Here is a 16397-nt window from a genome sequence, read left to right as displayed (position 1 = left end):
ATATGTATTCTGGTATTGTATTACTATGCCAGATATAAACATTTGCCACACTTAACATGTACAGTGTACTGTACATAAAATAAGCAGATTTGACAATGCTGAAAAGTTTGATTTTCAGCTCCTTCTTACCCAAACATAACATCACCTGCTGAATAAAATGGAATGTCTTTGTCATGCACTTGGGACAGTCAAGATGCAGGGCATAAGTCAACCCAAACACAAGACACATGGCCTGAGGCAGGTTCTCCATCACAACATTTCCCTCCAGTATGATTCCTACACAGGATGGATGGAGGTGGAAGGACAGGGGATTCTATGCCACATCTTCACTTTCTTTGCTTAGGATTTCAACTGGAAAATGTTGGTATGAGCTCTCATCAAGAGATTGCGAAAACATACAATTTTAGCTCTCTAATATTTTTTAAGATATAATTTAACTTTTATGAAACATGTTTCCGTTTAGTTATTTGATGGTATGATTTGTGATGTTTTGTCAGCTATGTGTACAAAAATCTGTAATTTAAATATTAAATTAATATGATGGTTTTTAATTTTATAAATGCATTTTATTATAAAAAAATAAAAATTCAAAATGACATGCAGGGGGGCACGGTGGCTTAGTGGTTAGCATGTTTGCCTCACACCTCCAGGGTTGGGGGTTGATTCCCACGTCTGCCTTGTGTGTGTGGAGTTTGCATGTTCTCCCCGTGCATCGGGGGTTTCCTCCGGGTACTCCGGTTTCCTCCCCCGGTCCAAAGACATGCATGGTAGGTTGATTGGCATCTCTGGAAAATTGTCCGTAGTGTGTGAGTGTGTGAGTGAATGAGAGTGTGTGTGTGCCCTGCGATGATTTGGCACTCCGTCCAGGGTATATCCTGCCTTGATGCCCGATGACGCCTGAGATGCCTGAGACGGGGGGCACAGGCTCCCCGTGACCCGAGGTAGTTCGGAGAAGCGGTAGAAAATGAATGAATGAATGAAAATGACATGCACAGTTATACAATGATTCAACGAGATCATTCTAGAGTACATTCAAGTTTTAAAGGTGCCATGTCAGAAATAAACAATACTTACAAAACATGCTTTGAAGACCTCAGTTCACCAATTGCTCTGCTATATAAATTGACTAACTAACTAGCATGGCTAACACCACGTGTATGAGGTTGCATTAATCAAGATCTTACTTGGGATATTATGTCACGTGTATGGAAAAAGATTGAATTCTTTAATGTAAATAAGTTTGTGTAATTCTTTACTCACAAAAGAAATTTGAAAACTTCTGAAATGTCGATAAAGTTGTGCTGCGTTTACAATAAAGCCATATAATGTCAAATGTTTAACACATGCACAGTCGAACGTTTTATTTTACATGTTGTGGTGCATACATACAAACAATGACCCAAAAACAAAAACAAAAAACTTATTAAAAGTTTATTAAAAACTTTTATTAGTTTATTAAAACCAATCCGCCAATTCGTTACTAGACAGGTCGGCATTTAGCAGACACCTTTATACAGAGTGAGATTCTATTCAATTTATACACCTGAGCAATTGAGTGTTAAGGGCCTTGCTCAGGGTCCCAGCAGCGGCAGCTTGGTGGACCCAGGATTCGAACTCATGACCTTCCAATCAGTAATCCAACGCCTTAACCACTAGGCTTAACATCCCATCACGTTTGTAAATGACATGTAAATATAGCATTCAATTATGTTTTTTTATTTAACTATTACCTCTAATTTGTGAATAGTAGATTATTTCAGAACAAGTGATTATACTTATCAGCAAACATTGAAAGCAATGCGTGATAAATCCGTGCATGCCCAAACATATTCTTCGTGGTGTTGAGGTCCACTCTGCCTCGACGTCAGGTCGTTGCCATGGCAACGGACTAAAACGTACTTGGTTAGGTTAATTAAACTTTTCAATCCAAACAATCAGCAGAATTACGTGTTCTGATTTATGTTTATTGAACCTATTTTATGTGAGTTAAAACAACTTCAGGGTTAACAGTGTCCTCCCCCTCCTCAGATCAAATTTAGAAACTAAGATGGTCGTTGCATAGCATCTTTTTTTTTGTGTGGTTATTTTCATATGTTTTGGTTAGAGTTTCAGATTTGATGTTACCTTGACTAACAGATTCTTAAATAGTATTTTAAATGCATTTTAAAAACAGGAATAAATAAAAGACAATAAAAAAAAAGATCAAAATGTTAAAGCAAGGCTACATACTTATCGTTACAATTATATATAATGAATTGAATAATGGACAATCAGGCTGATGCCATTTTTGCATGATCTGTATGGGCTTTGTAAATAGGACAGAGGAGGATATATGGCTTGTAACCTGCTATGCTAGAAGTTTGGGATTATACCGAATATTCAAATATACATTTACAGCATTTAGCAGTTCAGTTCAGTTCAGTTCACTTTATTTATAAAGCACATTTAAAACAGCCACAGGACTGACCAAAGTGCTGTACAATAACAGGTGTTAATAAATAATAATAATAAAAAAAAATACATAGGAAAAAAAAAAAAATTATATTAAGACAGGAGAAATAATAAAAAGCGAAATATAATTGAACAATGCAAAAATACACACTGAAGCACTAAAACAAGCAATAATAGAACAATTAGAAACAGTAAGAAGAGAATGAAAAGGAAAACTATAGAAATGCCGAGGAAAAGAGATACGTTTTTAAAAGGGACTTAAAGAGGGACAGACCTTATCCAGAGCGACTTACATTTTTTATACAACTGAGCAATTGAGGGTTAAGGGCCCTCCTCAGCAGCCCAGCAGTGTCAGCTTATTGGACATAGGAATTGAACTCATAACCTTCCGATTGGTAGCCCAACACCTTAACCACTAGGCTACCACATCCCTCATAAAGCTCTGTAGAACGCTGAACCTGACAGACAGCCTTTTGCCATACTACGTATAAATGTGTTTACAGTATAACAAATACAGTACTCTCCACATACTCCACATTGCAGGGCAATTCAGGTCATGATATATTAGCCCTGTAACCTGGGCACAATATTTTAAGAGAAATGATTTCACACAAAGGGTCAAACATTGAATGTGTGGTCAAGCACTGAGCACTGAATAGAAAGACTCTCTCTCTCTTTTTCTCTCTCTCTCTCTCCCACTCTCTTTTTCTCCCTCTTTCTCTTCTTTTCTCTCTCGCTTTCTCCTTCTCTCTCTCTTTTTCTCCCTCCCCCTCTCTCTTTCCTTTCTCCCGCTCTACCACTCTCTTTCTCCCACTCTCTTTCTCTCACTCTCTTTTTCTCCCTCTCTCCCTCTTTTCTCCCTCTCTTTCTTTCTCCTTCTCTCTCTTTTTCTCCCCCCTCCCCACTCTCTCTTTCCTTTTCTCTCGCTCTACCACTCTATTTTTCTCCCTCTTTCTTTTCTCCCTCCCTCTCCCCCCTCCGTTTCTCCCTCTCTCTTACACATCTCTTTCCATCTCTCCCTCTCTCTCCTTTTCTCCCACTCTCTCTCTTCGTCTCTCTATCTCTCTCTTTCTCTCACTCTCTTTTTCTCCCACTCTCTTCCTCTCTTGCTCTCCCTCTCTCTCTCTCTCCTTTTCTCCATCTTTTACACACTATCTTTCTCTCTCTGTCCTTTCTCTCTCTCTCTCTCTCTCTCTCCTTTTCTCCCTGTCCCTCTCTCACTGTCTCTCTCTCCGTCTCTCCCCACCTCGCTCGCTTACACACACACACACACACACACACACACACACACACACACACACACACACACACACACACACACACACACACACACACACAGCTCCACTCTCCGGGTCTGACATCTGCTCACTGGCGCGTCGCTTTTTATAAATCAGGAAGAAACACAGATCTGTACGGAGGCGCTGCTGGAAGCTGCAGTTTAAAACAACAGAACCGAGACCTAAAGGTGAAAACACAAAGGTGAGATTATTATATTGTAAAGTAATCTTTATATTTTTAAGGACAATATCCCATCTACTCCTTTTGTCCCTGTGTGTTATAAACTAGTGGTGTTACAGCTGTGCTTGTTTACTGAACTCTTATCCTGATTAGCTCACAGGTTCTTAAGGCTAACACAGAAAAAAAAACAAAGTGTTCACAAATACGATTAGTCCGTATTTTTACTTTCTTTAAGATAAATCTGCTGTACCTGCGAGCAAACCGGACAAACCTTTATTAAAACTTATCACACTTTTTCTGTGGTTTTATGTCATTTGTTTGCAGTAAACCGCTTGATTTGTACTGAAATGAGGAGGCTAACGAGGCTAATCTCACCAGTGCGACTGACCTCTTTTGTCTAAACTCCACATCTCATTCATGAGCTTGGTGACGACCTGCAAAGAAACAAGTCGTTGTGTTTGGAATTACACGATCGTCTAAACACAGAAACAAATGATTTCTTTAAAGGTTTAGTGCTGTTTTTTGGGGCAAAAACTTTGTGAAGTGCGAAGAATCAAGAGAACTAACAAGAAAATCTCTTAGTATTTATGCTTTCAGAAAAAAAATCCATTTATCATAATTATACAACTTTCCTTTATTATTTTATCTATCTATCTATCTATCTATCTATCTATCTATCTATCTATCTGTATATCTGTCTATCTGTCTCTCTGTCTGTCTGTATATCTATCTATCTATCTATCTATCTATCTATCTGTCTATCTATCTGTCTAAAAAAATTAAGGGATTTGTGAATTACTTGTTTACTTTACGCTTCTGACTCTAAACTACAAACTTTATTTGCTGGTGTAATTCTTTGTACTTCTTACCTTTTAGTCTTTAAGTCTAAGGTAAGACGTGTGTTACACATGATGGGTTGTGTTACATGGACAAGGTTGTGATTACAGCGTGGTCCAATGGAGATGGATACTGTGACAACCACAAGGCTGGGAGGAAGGGAGAGATGTTTAAACAAACCGTTTACTTGTCCTGTCTGTTGCTACTTGTGACTTTTTGGCCTCTGGTTCTGTTGCAAAACAGATCTAGACAGACGTCGACCGATCGAGGAATAATTCGTTGTGAAATCTATTTGAATGTGTTGCTTACTGAGTTATTAAAAAGCTTTGAGATTTTGTCTTTTAAAGCTGACACAGTGATATGTAGGTTAAGCTGAGATGGAGCCTTAAAACAGGCTTAAGAGTCTTTTCAGCCAGCACTAACAGGCATTCTTGTGCGTGACACAGGCTGGAGTTGTAAATGCCCCAGGTCTTTCTCTAGTAAGGAGGGTATTTCTCTTCAGTGGACACAGCACAGAGGCTTTGTGCTCCTCAGCTAAACTCGTATTACATAGAAAATGCCACTCTACTGACACAGCCTAATTCTATAAATTATAGCGGTATATAAATGCAGTCCTGGTTTATATAAAACAGGATCTTTCTTGGCCGAGTTGTTATACTTCATGGCAACATCCACAGCTCTATTGTTCAGTGTTTGTTTTCTATAGAGAGGCTAATATAAGGAATGAAGCATCTGTTCTGCTGAGCGTTGTGATGTGCTGCTCGTCTCTTCTGGGAAATGCAGCTCGCCACTCTGATGCATTCACTTGACAGCTGCTTGATACTGTGGAGATGCTTGGAAACCATTAGTGGAAATGAATTGCAACCTCCCCCTGCCTTTTCCCCCCCCTTATTCAGAGGCTTGCTCACTCACTAAGGCACACGCACCCACACTCCTCTCTCAGTTTGTAGTGCAAACAAATGGCCATTGTTGCTTTTTGTGGTACAGCAGCTGAACACAAAAGAAGGTCTTGATATACTTGTTGTAGTACCTCAGCTGAAGAGAGCGAAGGAGAGAAAAGTAGAGCTGTCAGGGCTTGTTTTGTGGTTGAGATGTTTCCCAAGGAAACTATGCAGTAGTTTTCCAGACAAATGAGTCTTTGATATCAACATCCAACTCAATATGAACCTATTAACACTAAACATGTATACTTGTCTATATAAGCTTATCAGGTTACTGAGAAAGTGCGAAGACAGAACAGACAGTAACAGTTACCGTAGACTCTTTCCATAAATGTTGAGTGAACATCACTGAATCAACAATTTTCTACCTTTTTTTTATTGAGCGTCCGCAAGTCCACGTGAATTAGTCCTTACTATAGATGACGTAACATTTTAAAGCAGTGCGTTGATATAAACGTGTGATTTTATATCGCAGAGAGAATGTTCTGCAGGAAGAGAATCAGAATCAAGAATCCAACAGTGCTAAGCAGAATTAATTGGCTGTTAGTTTATACACCGTGATAAAGAGGTACCTTGGAAAATGCTGTATTATTTACACAACCTAAAGAGCCTGACCGGCCAGTGGTGTAAATGGATGACAGAAATGCTGAATGAATCACCGAGATGCACAGCTTGTGCAGTGTCTTTACTGAGAGTGCTTTAGGTATATGGGAATAGAAATGCTCTACTGGAAATTCAAGGACTGTGCTCGGTTATTTAAGATTATGAAAAATAACACCACGGTGTTTGAGCATAGTGAAGTCCTGGGTCATGGTGACCTCAGAGTGCCACACATAGAGAACAGCTTTTGTGAAGCTATTCCTCTTTAAATGAGGAATAAAACATGTTCTACATTCAAGCAAAAGCTCGTCAACTGCCGTGTTGAAAAAAGTGGCGCGTGCTGACCAACGTTCTCAAGTGAACCGTTACCGAGTTATGAATGTTTGCAGTTTTTTTACTCTGTTAGTGTTTGTTACCAAGACCACGCTCAAAGTTTGTTTTATAACAACTGCCAATTTCTAACAATGAGAAAACAACTCACGGATCATGGGACATTACCTTTGAGCATTTATGTGATCTTTTTAAAAGGAAACATGATTGTTTTTATGTAGGTATCCTGAGCTTTGATGAATGAGTCATAGGCATCTTGAGATCTGCAATGATGAAGTGAATCTGGGCAGAGGATGGTAGCATTATTTATTGTCTGTGCTAATTTTTTCCATTATGGGGTGGATTATTTCAACAAAACAAAAGGTGTAGACTTGTTGAACCCTTCAGTAAATGTAGAAGCATGTTCTCATTAATCAGATCCATCACCTTTTAGGAGCGTTTAGGGTGGCACAAATGCAGGCTAAGGAAGGAAGGAAATTATTTAATTCCAAATAATTTTTAAAATATATTTTGTATTGTCGCCTTTTCACGTCTAGTCGTTCTTGTGTGTCTATTTATCTGTCTAGCCATCTCTCACCTTTCCTTGTGATTGGCTGTGATGTTTTGGGAGCTGAAACAGGGTTGCTGCACTGATGAAGACCTCCTACTGTGTAAATGGGGGTGATGTTTGAAATGCCAGTAGTTGGGGCTGTTTGCCCGCCTGCTACCCTCCATTAGCACCCTGAAGCGGAAGAGTGTGTGCTCTACTCACAAGAGCTGATGGGGGAGAGGGAGAAAGAGCAGTGTGTTGAGTAAGGTCTTGCATATTCATAGCCAAGGGACAGCTGCTTTAACTGGAAGCACCAGAATCTCACTAGTTATCATAAACACACACACACACACACACACACACAGCCTGTGCATCTGTAAGCAAGCCCCGTCTTATTTATTGATCTCTCTGCATTTAAAATTTGGTCACTGCTGCCACAGAGCGTCTCCATTTTAGCTGTGTTTGCAGCTGCTGCTGCAGACAAGTGATTTTTTTTCCCCTCCCAACGCAACATGAAACAAGTGAGGAAGGGTATGAAGAAAGTCTGACCTTGAATATCTGTGAGGCAATGAGACGGAGAGCTTGGCCCATATGCAGAATGTAGTATGCACGTTATACATGTTATCAGTAACATATTAATGACGTTTTAGGCGTTTAATGACTGACTGGTGTCTCAGTTTTGCGCTACACTCTTGACACCATACATCAGTAGACAGAGAACTGCGGATAAACGGCCAGTAACAGTGCTGTCTATGCTGAATGTTTATGAAGGCAGTTTTTTTTTTGCATGATGTTTTCTAATCAAGATATACCATAGTGAATAAACTATTAAATCCTCTTAATACGTGTTTGTGGTTGAAATTCTTATGAACCACATTGTGATTTCCCTTAAATCACAGCTTGCAAACCCTGGTCTTAGAGTAACCCTGGAGTATGTTTTAAGTGTGGTTAATTATCTGATTGTACAAATTAGTTGAGTTAAACACCAAAAATGTAAAGTACTGCAGGATCTGGGTTTCAGTCCTTTTCTTTAAATAATCCATAGAGTCCCGTGGCTGTAACATTAGCCATCGTTGCCTGTGTGACACTTCAAAGACCCTTTAGTCAGAGGCCTAGCAGTGACCTTTTGTGCTCCCCCACGGCTCCGAACCTGAAACGGCTAAACAGAACAGAAATAAGACTCCTGCATTATTTCGTTCTCACTCTTGGTAGACCGGCCGTGGTGAACTGGCAGGAAAGGGCTGTCGTGTAGAAGAGCATTTTAATGGGAGATGTTTTCTCTGTTCTTTATTGAGGCTGGTATTGATGTGCTGCTCCTGGTTGTGCTGCTTTGATGGAAATCTCTTGAGCACCTCGAGGCTCGCGTGGCTCTCCGACGCAAGGCACATGTTTCGACCTAAATAAAGCAGGCTGCAAGCGAATGCTCGCATTACTGGTGTTTTGGGAAGCAATACATTAGGCTTTAAATGCTTCCTGGAGCTGACAGCTATCATTTGGTAGAGCAAATTATCCTTTTAACAGATCATACATTTGTGTGTTTGTTATAAACATCCTGACCTAAAGTGCAATCAGTGTTAATTAAGGACTGAGACGTGAGAACAACCTATTGCTGATTTTCTAAATGAAAACTATCAAATAAACTAGATTATGATATTATGGGTCTCATAGCATTCTGTTCTGATTGTTAGTTAGATGTTGCAGTAAAAAGCCCTGCAGCTGTAATTATGTGCTTTGGTATCGCAACCAGTAATTTGTAAATGTTGAACGAAAAGCGGTCGCGTTAATTGGGATTCAGCGTCGTAATGTGAGCTTAGTAAAACCGAGCGGTTGTATTGCAACTGTTGCACACACGACATGCAGATTAGAAGCACAAGAAGATTTATATATTTGCAGTTGGAGTTTAAAGTTGTTTTCTTTTTTTGGAGTTTTATTTTTTTCCTTATCGTAGCCTGAATATGATTCTGATCAGCAGTTTGATCTAAAGGAAAGCAGTGTTCGTTCCATTAAAGCAGCATTGTTAGTGCAGCCACAAATAGCACATCTTGTGATACCTACAGTTGCTATAGGTAGTGTCTGTGTGTGTAAATAAGGTGTAACAGTGCTCACAGGAGGGTATAAATACACCCCAGCAGTGCGGAAGCACGCCCAGATGGATCTGTGTTTAATGAAAATTAGGCAAAGCTGCTGGCTCACCAGAATGTGTCAGAAGGGGAGGACAAGCTGGCAGTCGTGCTGATAACCTCCTGCCTCATTTAGAGTTTGAGAAAGCTGAGAAGGAAACAAAATTATTCTCTCAGCGGGTATTCACCACCGAAGTTGAGCTTTAATCACGGAACAGGTTTAATCTGTGTCCAGGAAACTCTGGCACCGATCAAATATTACTGCTTGTTATTAATCGTAAGTGAGAAGTTTCCTCTCTCCTTACAGTGGACTAGTTACTATGAATAATGGGCTGAATGTATAACCAGATCATCTATTGTTTTTTAAAATGTAGTTTTCATGTAACTTGATCTTGTATCTTTTGTGTCACGGAATATTCTTGCTCTTTACTGCCGTACCAAGCCTATTGTCTCAACCATAATCGTGCTACCTAATTTATAATAGATCTCTCTTATTCGGCTCTGGTTCATTTCAGTATGCTTAGATCTTTTTGATCCTTCAGGGTGGAAGAAGATGAATGGAAAACCCAGATTAGATGATCATGTTGATAAGAGTGTGTGTGTGTGTGTGTGTGTGTGTGTGTGTGTGTGTGTGTGTGTGTGTGTGTGTGTGTGTGGCAGGTTGTGGATTACTCTGTCATTACTGTCTTACCGTCCTGTCCCTGTACTAAAGTTCACTTCTTATTACTCAGTAAGTGTCTGTTTTCCGCTGTAGTGTCCTGTTGATTTTGTTCTCTACTGTTAGACACATCACACAGGAAACAACTGGTCTTCCATTACCAATAGAACTTAAATTTTTTTTATTAATATTACTTGTTAGAGGGTGTTTTTATTTCTGACTTACTTTCTAAAAACTGTCATTATTTGATTTACTCCTTTTAATTGCAAGCGATGCATCGCTGTCGTCCTGATCCGTCTTTGTACTATGGACAATTGGCTTGTGTGATTAGGACAGAAAGAAGGCAGCACTTTGCTATATTTAAATGCAAAGTGGTGATATTGATATTTAATAAAATTCAATTACTGTAAATAATTAATGACTACTGGTTAATGGCAGAGAAAATACTACTTCTTTTTCTAATGATGTTTGAAAAATCATCTGCCCAAAAACAAAATCAATCATTTATTTATTTATTTATTTTGTATAAACTTTGCAAAGATCGACCCGAGACACATTGCACTGGCAAAAAACCAATCAGGATAAAGAAGTATTACATTAATGCTCAAGAGCTCTGTAAATGTAGACACCAGGCAGGAGAGGATTAATACTTCCTTTACAGATGAGTTTGTATCAGATTTAGTGACCAGTAGTTGCTTGAATTAGTCGTTATCTTGAATTGCTGGAGAAGAGGTGTTCTGAATGGACAGATTTCTCACATTAGAAAGATCTCAGCACTTCTGTCTAATATGTCCAACATCAGACAGCAACCAAAGTTCACACTCTGCTCAACATGGACAGGAGAAGAAGTGTGTGTGTGTGTATGTGTGTGTTAGTTTTAGAAGAAGAAACCAAATCATTTAACTTTGGCTGTGCTGGGGCTTGAACCCCAATCCTCCAATCAACAACCCAGTGCCTTAACCACTTGAGCCACTACTGCACCATGTGTTGTGGAAAGACTTGCTGTTTCTTCTTTGTATAAAATACATCTGGGTGCTTTAGATTACATTTACATTTCCAGCATGTGACAGACGACCTTATCCAGAGCGACATGCATTTAATTTAATTTTATTTAACTGAGCAAATGAGTGTTAGGGGCCTTGCTCAGGGCTCCAGCAGTGTTGGTTTGGTGGACCTGGGATTCAAATTCACAACCTTCCGATCAGTTGTCCAACATCTTAAACACTAATCCCCTCAATTAGTGGTGCAGCCTTAAATGTTTCACCGAGCCATGTAAGTGTGAAGGTGTGAATCTTCATGTGTGTTTGTATTGTTGCTGTGTGTATGCCACACACTGAGCCTGGTTGATTAACAGATTGCTGCCACAGTGTCACGTGTAAAATAATGTGGTTGTAAACATAGCAGCTTCATGCTCAGTAAAAGAGAAGGTGAGAGACAGAGGAACCAAAAAAGTAACTGATTAGGAATAGTCATTTTCTCGGCTAATTTAACTTTTAACAGCTCAGACATCCTTGTTTAATTTCATGAAGGCAAATGCTTTTATTTTAGATAATGTCAAAGGTGTAAAGTCTAAAGTGTAAACCGAATAAAGCAGCCGTTTTTTTCCCGTGTACGTGACTTGGATAATGTGGTCTAAAGGAGCCGATTTATAAACTGCTTGTGCTTATACTTCTACTGATCTCAGCCGAGGTTTCGTTAGATTGGCAGAGCACAGTGCTTTTAATATGAAAAGCATTATATTGCCTGAATGCATGAAAAGAATAAAACACATCCAAGAAGGTCAAAAACAGCGGGTGGCAACACACAGGGACACTTTTTAAAGTGTATTGCATCAGCTTAGCAGCTTTTTGTCATTTCATTCCGCCTCATTTTTGACGCCCTTAATTTCCGCTCCTCTGCCCCACACACACACACACACACACACACACGTTTATACTCTTCCATTTCAGGCTACTATCCACTGATACATAAAAATAGATACATGAATAGATACATTAATTCTCTCTAGACTTATATACAAGACTGATTAATCTTTAGGATGCTACTAAATGCTGTTAAAGGTGAATGTAGCTCATCCCCCATTTTCCCTTTCCACTAATGTAATTCTGGCCAGAGATGTAATGGTTCATAGAGTTGGTAGATTCTCTTCATCTAAGATGTCGTGGGGGAGGATGAGTCTCTTCATCCATAAAGCTTTTAGGGCAGTACAATGTGCTGAAGAGGTACACTTTGTCATTTTGATGTCTGGAATTAAACAGTGGTGTCAGACGCGGATCGTAGGGACTCACCCCACTGTCCGGCAGTAATGTGTGGGTTTTTTTCCCCCCTTGTCAAACGCAGAATTTAACCCCAATATATAAGAAGACAACATGGCTAGGTCTACTGCCACAGGGAAATAATCAACAATGGTGTAATGCATGTTTCTGTGAGCTGATGTGACCCTGTGTGTGTGTGTGTGTGTGTGTGTGTGTGTGTGTGTGTGTGTGTGTGTGTGTGTGTGGTTTTTTTTTTTTTCTTTCTTTCTCTTCACACTACTGCAATTGCTGTACACAAAAAATAAGAAATGACACATTATACTTTATTCGGTTGACATTGTGTAACGTCCATAAAAGAGATGGCTTCCTTTTCTCTTAACATTATTGCAGTTATAAACAATCGTCCATTCAACAGACTTAATTTTCTGTCTCTGGAGGTTAATAAGAGAAAACAGTTTTTCATATTACTGAGAAACCAGAAAGCACAAAGTTTCCTTTGTCCTTAAGATGCATCCGAGGAGGAGAACGTTACAGACTGCTGACACCCAAGACGCCTCCTATACATGCGAAACAAACGCTTCCTAACAAAAAGCTTCAGTATAACAATTATAGGTAGTTAATTTGTTAAATAACCACCAATTTATTATTTTATCAGTCATGCTAGTCCCTATCAATAAGCTGTTACTAAAGAAATGATGTATTTGAACAAGCAACAGCCAGAAGAACTGACCGAGCTGATGTTATCGCAAATCAACTCGTTCTGACTCGGATCTGCACTCAGATTTGAGAATTCAGCAGAGCTGTGGTGTACGTTCTTGAGTAATTCCCAGGGGATGAATGAGACAGAATGATATAAGTGACTGGAGTCTAACATCACTGGTGTAAAGTTTGATAGTTCTTGTCTGTTTTGTACAGCGGCATTCACACTCACCCACACACACATCCAACAGTGATCCCTCTCGATAACACGCTGCCTGTGAACGCTCCTGTCTGTTCGGGTACGGCTTCCCAACACATATTCGCAGCACTCCATCCATCCTCCGTGTCTCACTCTTTCTTTCTTTTCATCTCTTTTGTCCTTCAGGCTCTCTGGGGTTCTCTCTCTCTCTCTCTCTCTCTCTCTCTTTGTCTTTTCTCTGGAGAAGCTTGGGGTAGAGGGTGACTCCAAGCCTGCTGCTCCAGTGAACCCAATCCCTGTTAGTGTCTAATGAGACTGTGACTTACACAAAAGAGAAATGACCTCTGAGAGAGTGCAGTGTAGCTTTTGTTTAGTAGGTAGATTTTTTTTTTTTTTAAATTAATTTATTTATTTTTAAAGAAACCTTTCACATAAACCTCATGTTAACTACGATGCACTAATAACTATGATCATTTTTATGACTCATCCAGATGTTAAAAAACAAGTAAGCACATTAGGAAAAGGTTTGATCTTATTTATTATTTATCTTATTTATTAAGTCATTGCAGCATACATCATTTTTTTTCTATTTCCCCCCCAAACCTGTTTCACTGTTGTTTTAAAAATGTATTTGTATGTTATCAACAGAACCGGTTTTAATAACTAAAATAGCAGAAATTATCATCCTCTTATAAGAGGGACATTTAAAATGATTCCTTTTTTACACTAAAGACAACGAGCAATAGGTGCAGTCTGTTTTTGACCTTCTAATGCAATATGTTTAGCTTGTGCGTGTCGTTCCATCATGAAAAGCTGCACGAGCCCAGACCGCGTTTGTTCATAGTGTGCAAAGAAGCAAAGTTGCGTCTGAAAAGGGTTTGTGGTGCAGTAGGGACTTTCCTGATCCTTCTGGATAATCTCTTTAGTTTGGTGCAGGTCCTTTTAGAAGTGCTTTGTTTTGGTGAAGAGTGGGACTGAGGGTTTGACTGCAGGCCTCAGGGCACTAATTACTGACTGGGTAATAAGACACCCAGCTGTGCACCCTTATGTTAATTTACTCACGATAAATCAGAAAGAAAAAAGACGGCTTCACAGTGAAGTCTGATGTAATTCTTTGTTGGGGTCAGTGTTATCCGTTAAAGGAAATTAGAGGTGTGTGTGTTCTCCATTAGGAAAGCATTTTACAAAAAGGTAAAGTTGTGAGTTTTTTTTTTTGTTTTTTTTCCCTTCATTCTTATTAAAAATAAAAAAAGGAGTCGTTTTTGGCTTGTGACTCAGTATGAGGCTCGGCAAGCATAGTTCAGCCGACCAGTTCAGATGGTATGTTTTTTTTTTTGTTTGTTTTTTGTTTTTTTTGTTGTTGTTTTTTCCCCCGTCTTCCTTCTTTGTTGTGCAGATGTAGAGAGCGGAAACTGAATTTAGTGTTGTTTGGTTGTTCTGCCCAGCTGCCTGCACCCCCAATGCAAGCGGCATGCTCCATGCTGACTCTGGCCTCAGATCTGCTGAACTGCTCAAAGGCCACATCCTGCACACAGATAATGCTTTAAACACACACACAGCCAGCATCTGAATCAAATACAGCAAAATTCACCTACCTTAATAAAAACCCATCCAAAAAATGGCTTCAGTAATATCAGAGCTGATAAGTGACATCCTTTTAAGGAGCAGAGTAAATAGCACTTAGCTGGATGAGGGCGGGAGCGAGAGAGAATATATCCCTGCCGTCAGCTCTTCCTTGCACTGATAGAGGTGACATCAAGGTGAAGGCACACTTGGTTGGAAATCATTGATATTCTGACTTGCCGGCTGCAAATGGCTCAGTGGCAGATGGAGTCTTTGTCAGGGAAGAAAAATGGCAGCCAGGGAATGCGGCTGCTGTTTTTCTCCCCCCACCGACCCTCTGCGCTTGCAGCCTGTGACCTTCCACTGCTCGTGTGACGATTCTGCCTGCGCACTTTGATCCATTACTCTTCCTGCATTGTTTTCAAGGAATGTGGAAGGATCATAATGGTGTTTTCTAGATCTACCGATGCTTGTGGTTTTCACACCGTGCAAGATGGTAGTGATTTCATATCCGGAACACCTTCAACGTCTCATGTTGGAGATAGTCATTTATTTATTTACATTTTTTTTTTTGATTATAATAATCATCTACATGTTTTACATTTCAGTAAAAATCCCTGTTATGTGTGTTGTGTGTTTGTTAGCTTTACTTTGTGGTGATAAGCATATCTGGAAGGATTTATGTGAAGACATGTTGTTGCTGTGTTTCTTGCATGAGAGGCACACACATTCATGTCACTCTGTTTTTCTTGTCTTGGTGATCAAAGGTTATTGAATTCTTTCTGGCGTCATAAAAATGCGTTTGCTTTGGATTTAACCCCTTTTTCCTCCGTTCTAATCACCAGGAAAGGTTTGCTTACTTCCTGTCTTGTATAATAGTCTTGGATAATTAATTTGACTTAACTGACATGGTTCATTATTTAAGCAAGGTTTATATAAATATTGTATAATTATTTATTAGGGCATCACGGTGGGGAAGTGGGTGGGGTCGCTGCCTTGTGCTCCAGGGTCTCTGGTCTGATCCTGATAGCTGACTTGTGTTCCACCAGGTTCACAAGCACAAGGGAAGTTGAATTGATTATTGTCCCTAGATGGTACCATGTATGAGAATCCTGCCCTCACCTTAAAAAAAAGGCACCCAGTCTGTTGCGATGCTGACGATTACTGAAACGAATGAATTTATTTCTTTATTTATTTTTGAGAACCCGTTCCTTCCTCCATTCCAGCCGAACGCATCTTTTTAAACTGTTGCTCACGCTACATCACAGGGTGCCGTAACACCCTTAGATCTTCCCCCTTCAGCATGCATGAGCTTGCAGATAACCATAACTGTCAAGTGTTGCTGTGATTGATAAGGAAGAGAGTTTGCCCTTCGTCCCCGAGAACACGGACTCTGTTGGACCTCTGGCCACGGATGGCTGTGGCATTATAGCAGGATTCAAACTAGCTTTCTCCAAATGATCCACTGAACGCTTTTATTATTGCTTTTTTCTCCCGCTTCTGGAAAGTAATTTATGTAAAATGAATCTTTTATATGGAACAATACAGTCTATTAACACAGGATTAATTCCTTGCTTCTTTTAAATGAACAGTAAAAAATAGTCTGCATTGTTACCATTTGTCATTAAAATTGATGCGCTTTTTTTTCTTCTTCAGATCATGCAAGTTAATTATCTGCTATAATATAAGCAGTAATTCATTTTGGCCCAGGTTTGTGTGTAACATAAACAAATAAAATGATACGGTATTCATTCATG

General features: G+C 39.5%; 1 protein-coding gene across 9 annotated transcripts in view; it reads left to right on the top strand.

Annotated features, from left to right (window-relative positions):
* The first annotated feature begins 3754 nt into the window (after positions 1 to 3754).
* LOC132850263 (bromodomain adjacent to zinc finger domain protein 2B) overlaps positions 3755 to 16397 on the top strand; it is a 51970-nt gene continuing 39327 nt past the window's right edge. For 6 of the 9 annotated variants that reach the window (XM_060876661.1, XM_060876662.1, XM_060876658.1 and 3 more), the window contains exon 1: positions 3756 to 3930. The gene's annotated coding sequence lies outside the window, so the exon portion shown is untranslated. Of the gene's footprint in view, positions 3931 to 9965; positions 9997 to 16397 lie in introns of those variants that run through there. The other 3 variants (XM_060876659.1, XM_060876660.1, XM_060876655.1) reach the window with 3 other exon arrangements.

The sequence above is a fragment of the Tachysurus vachellii genome, chromosome 8 (assembly GCF_030014155.1).
Source record: "Tachysurus vachellii isolate PV-2020 chromosome 8, HZAU_Pvac_v1, whole genome shotgun sequence".
Taxonomy (NCBI): Eukaryota; Metazoa; Chordata; class Actinopteri; order Siluriformes; family Bagridae; genus Tachysurus; species Tachysurus vachellii.
This window is presented reverse-complemented; position numbering and strand designations above follow the sequence as displayed.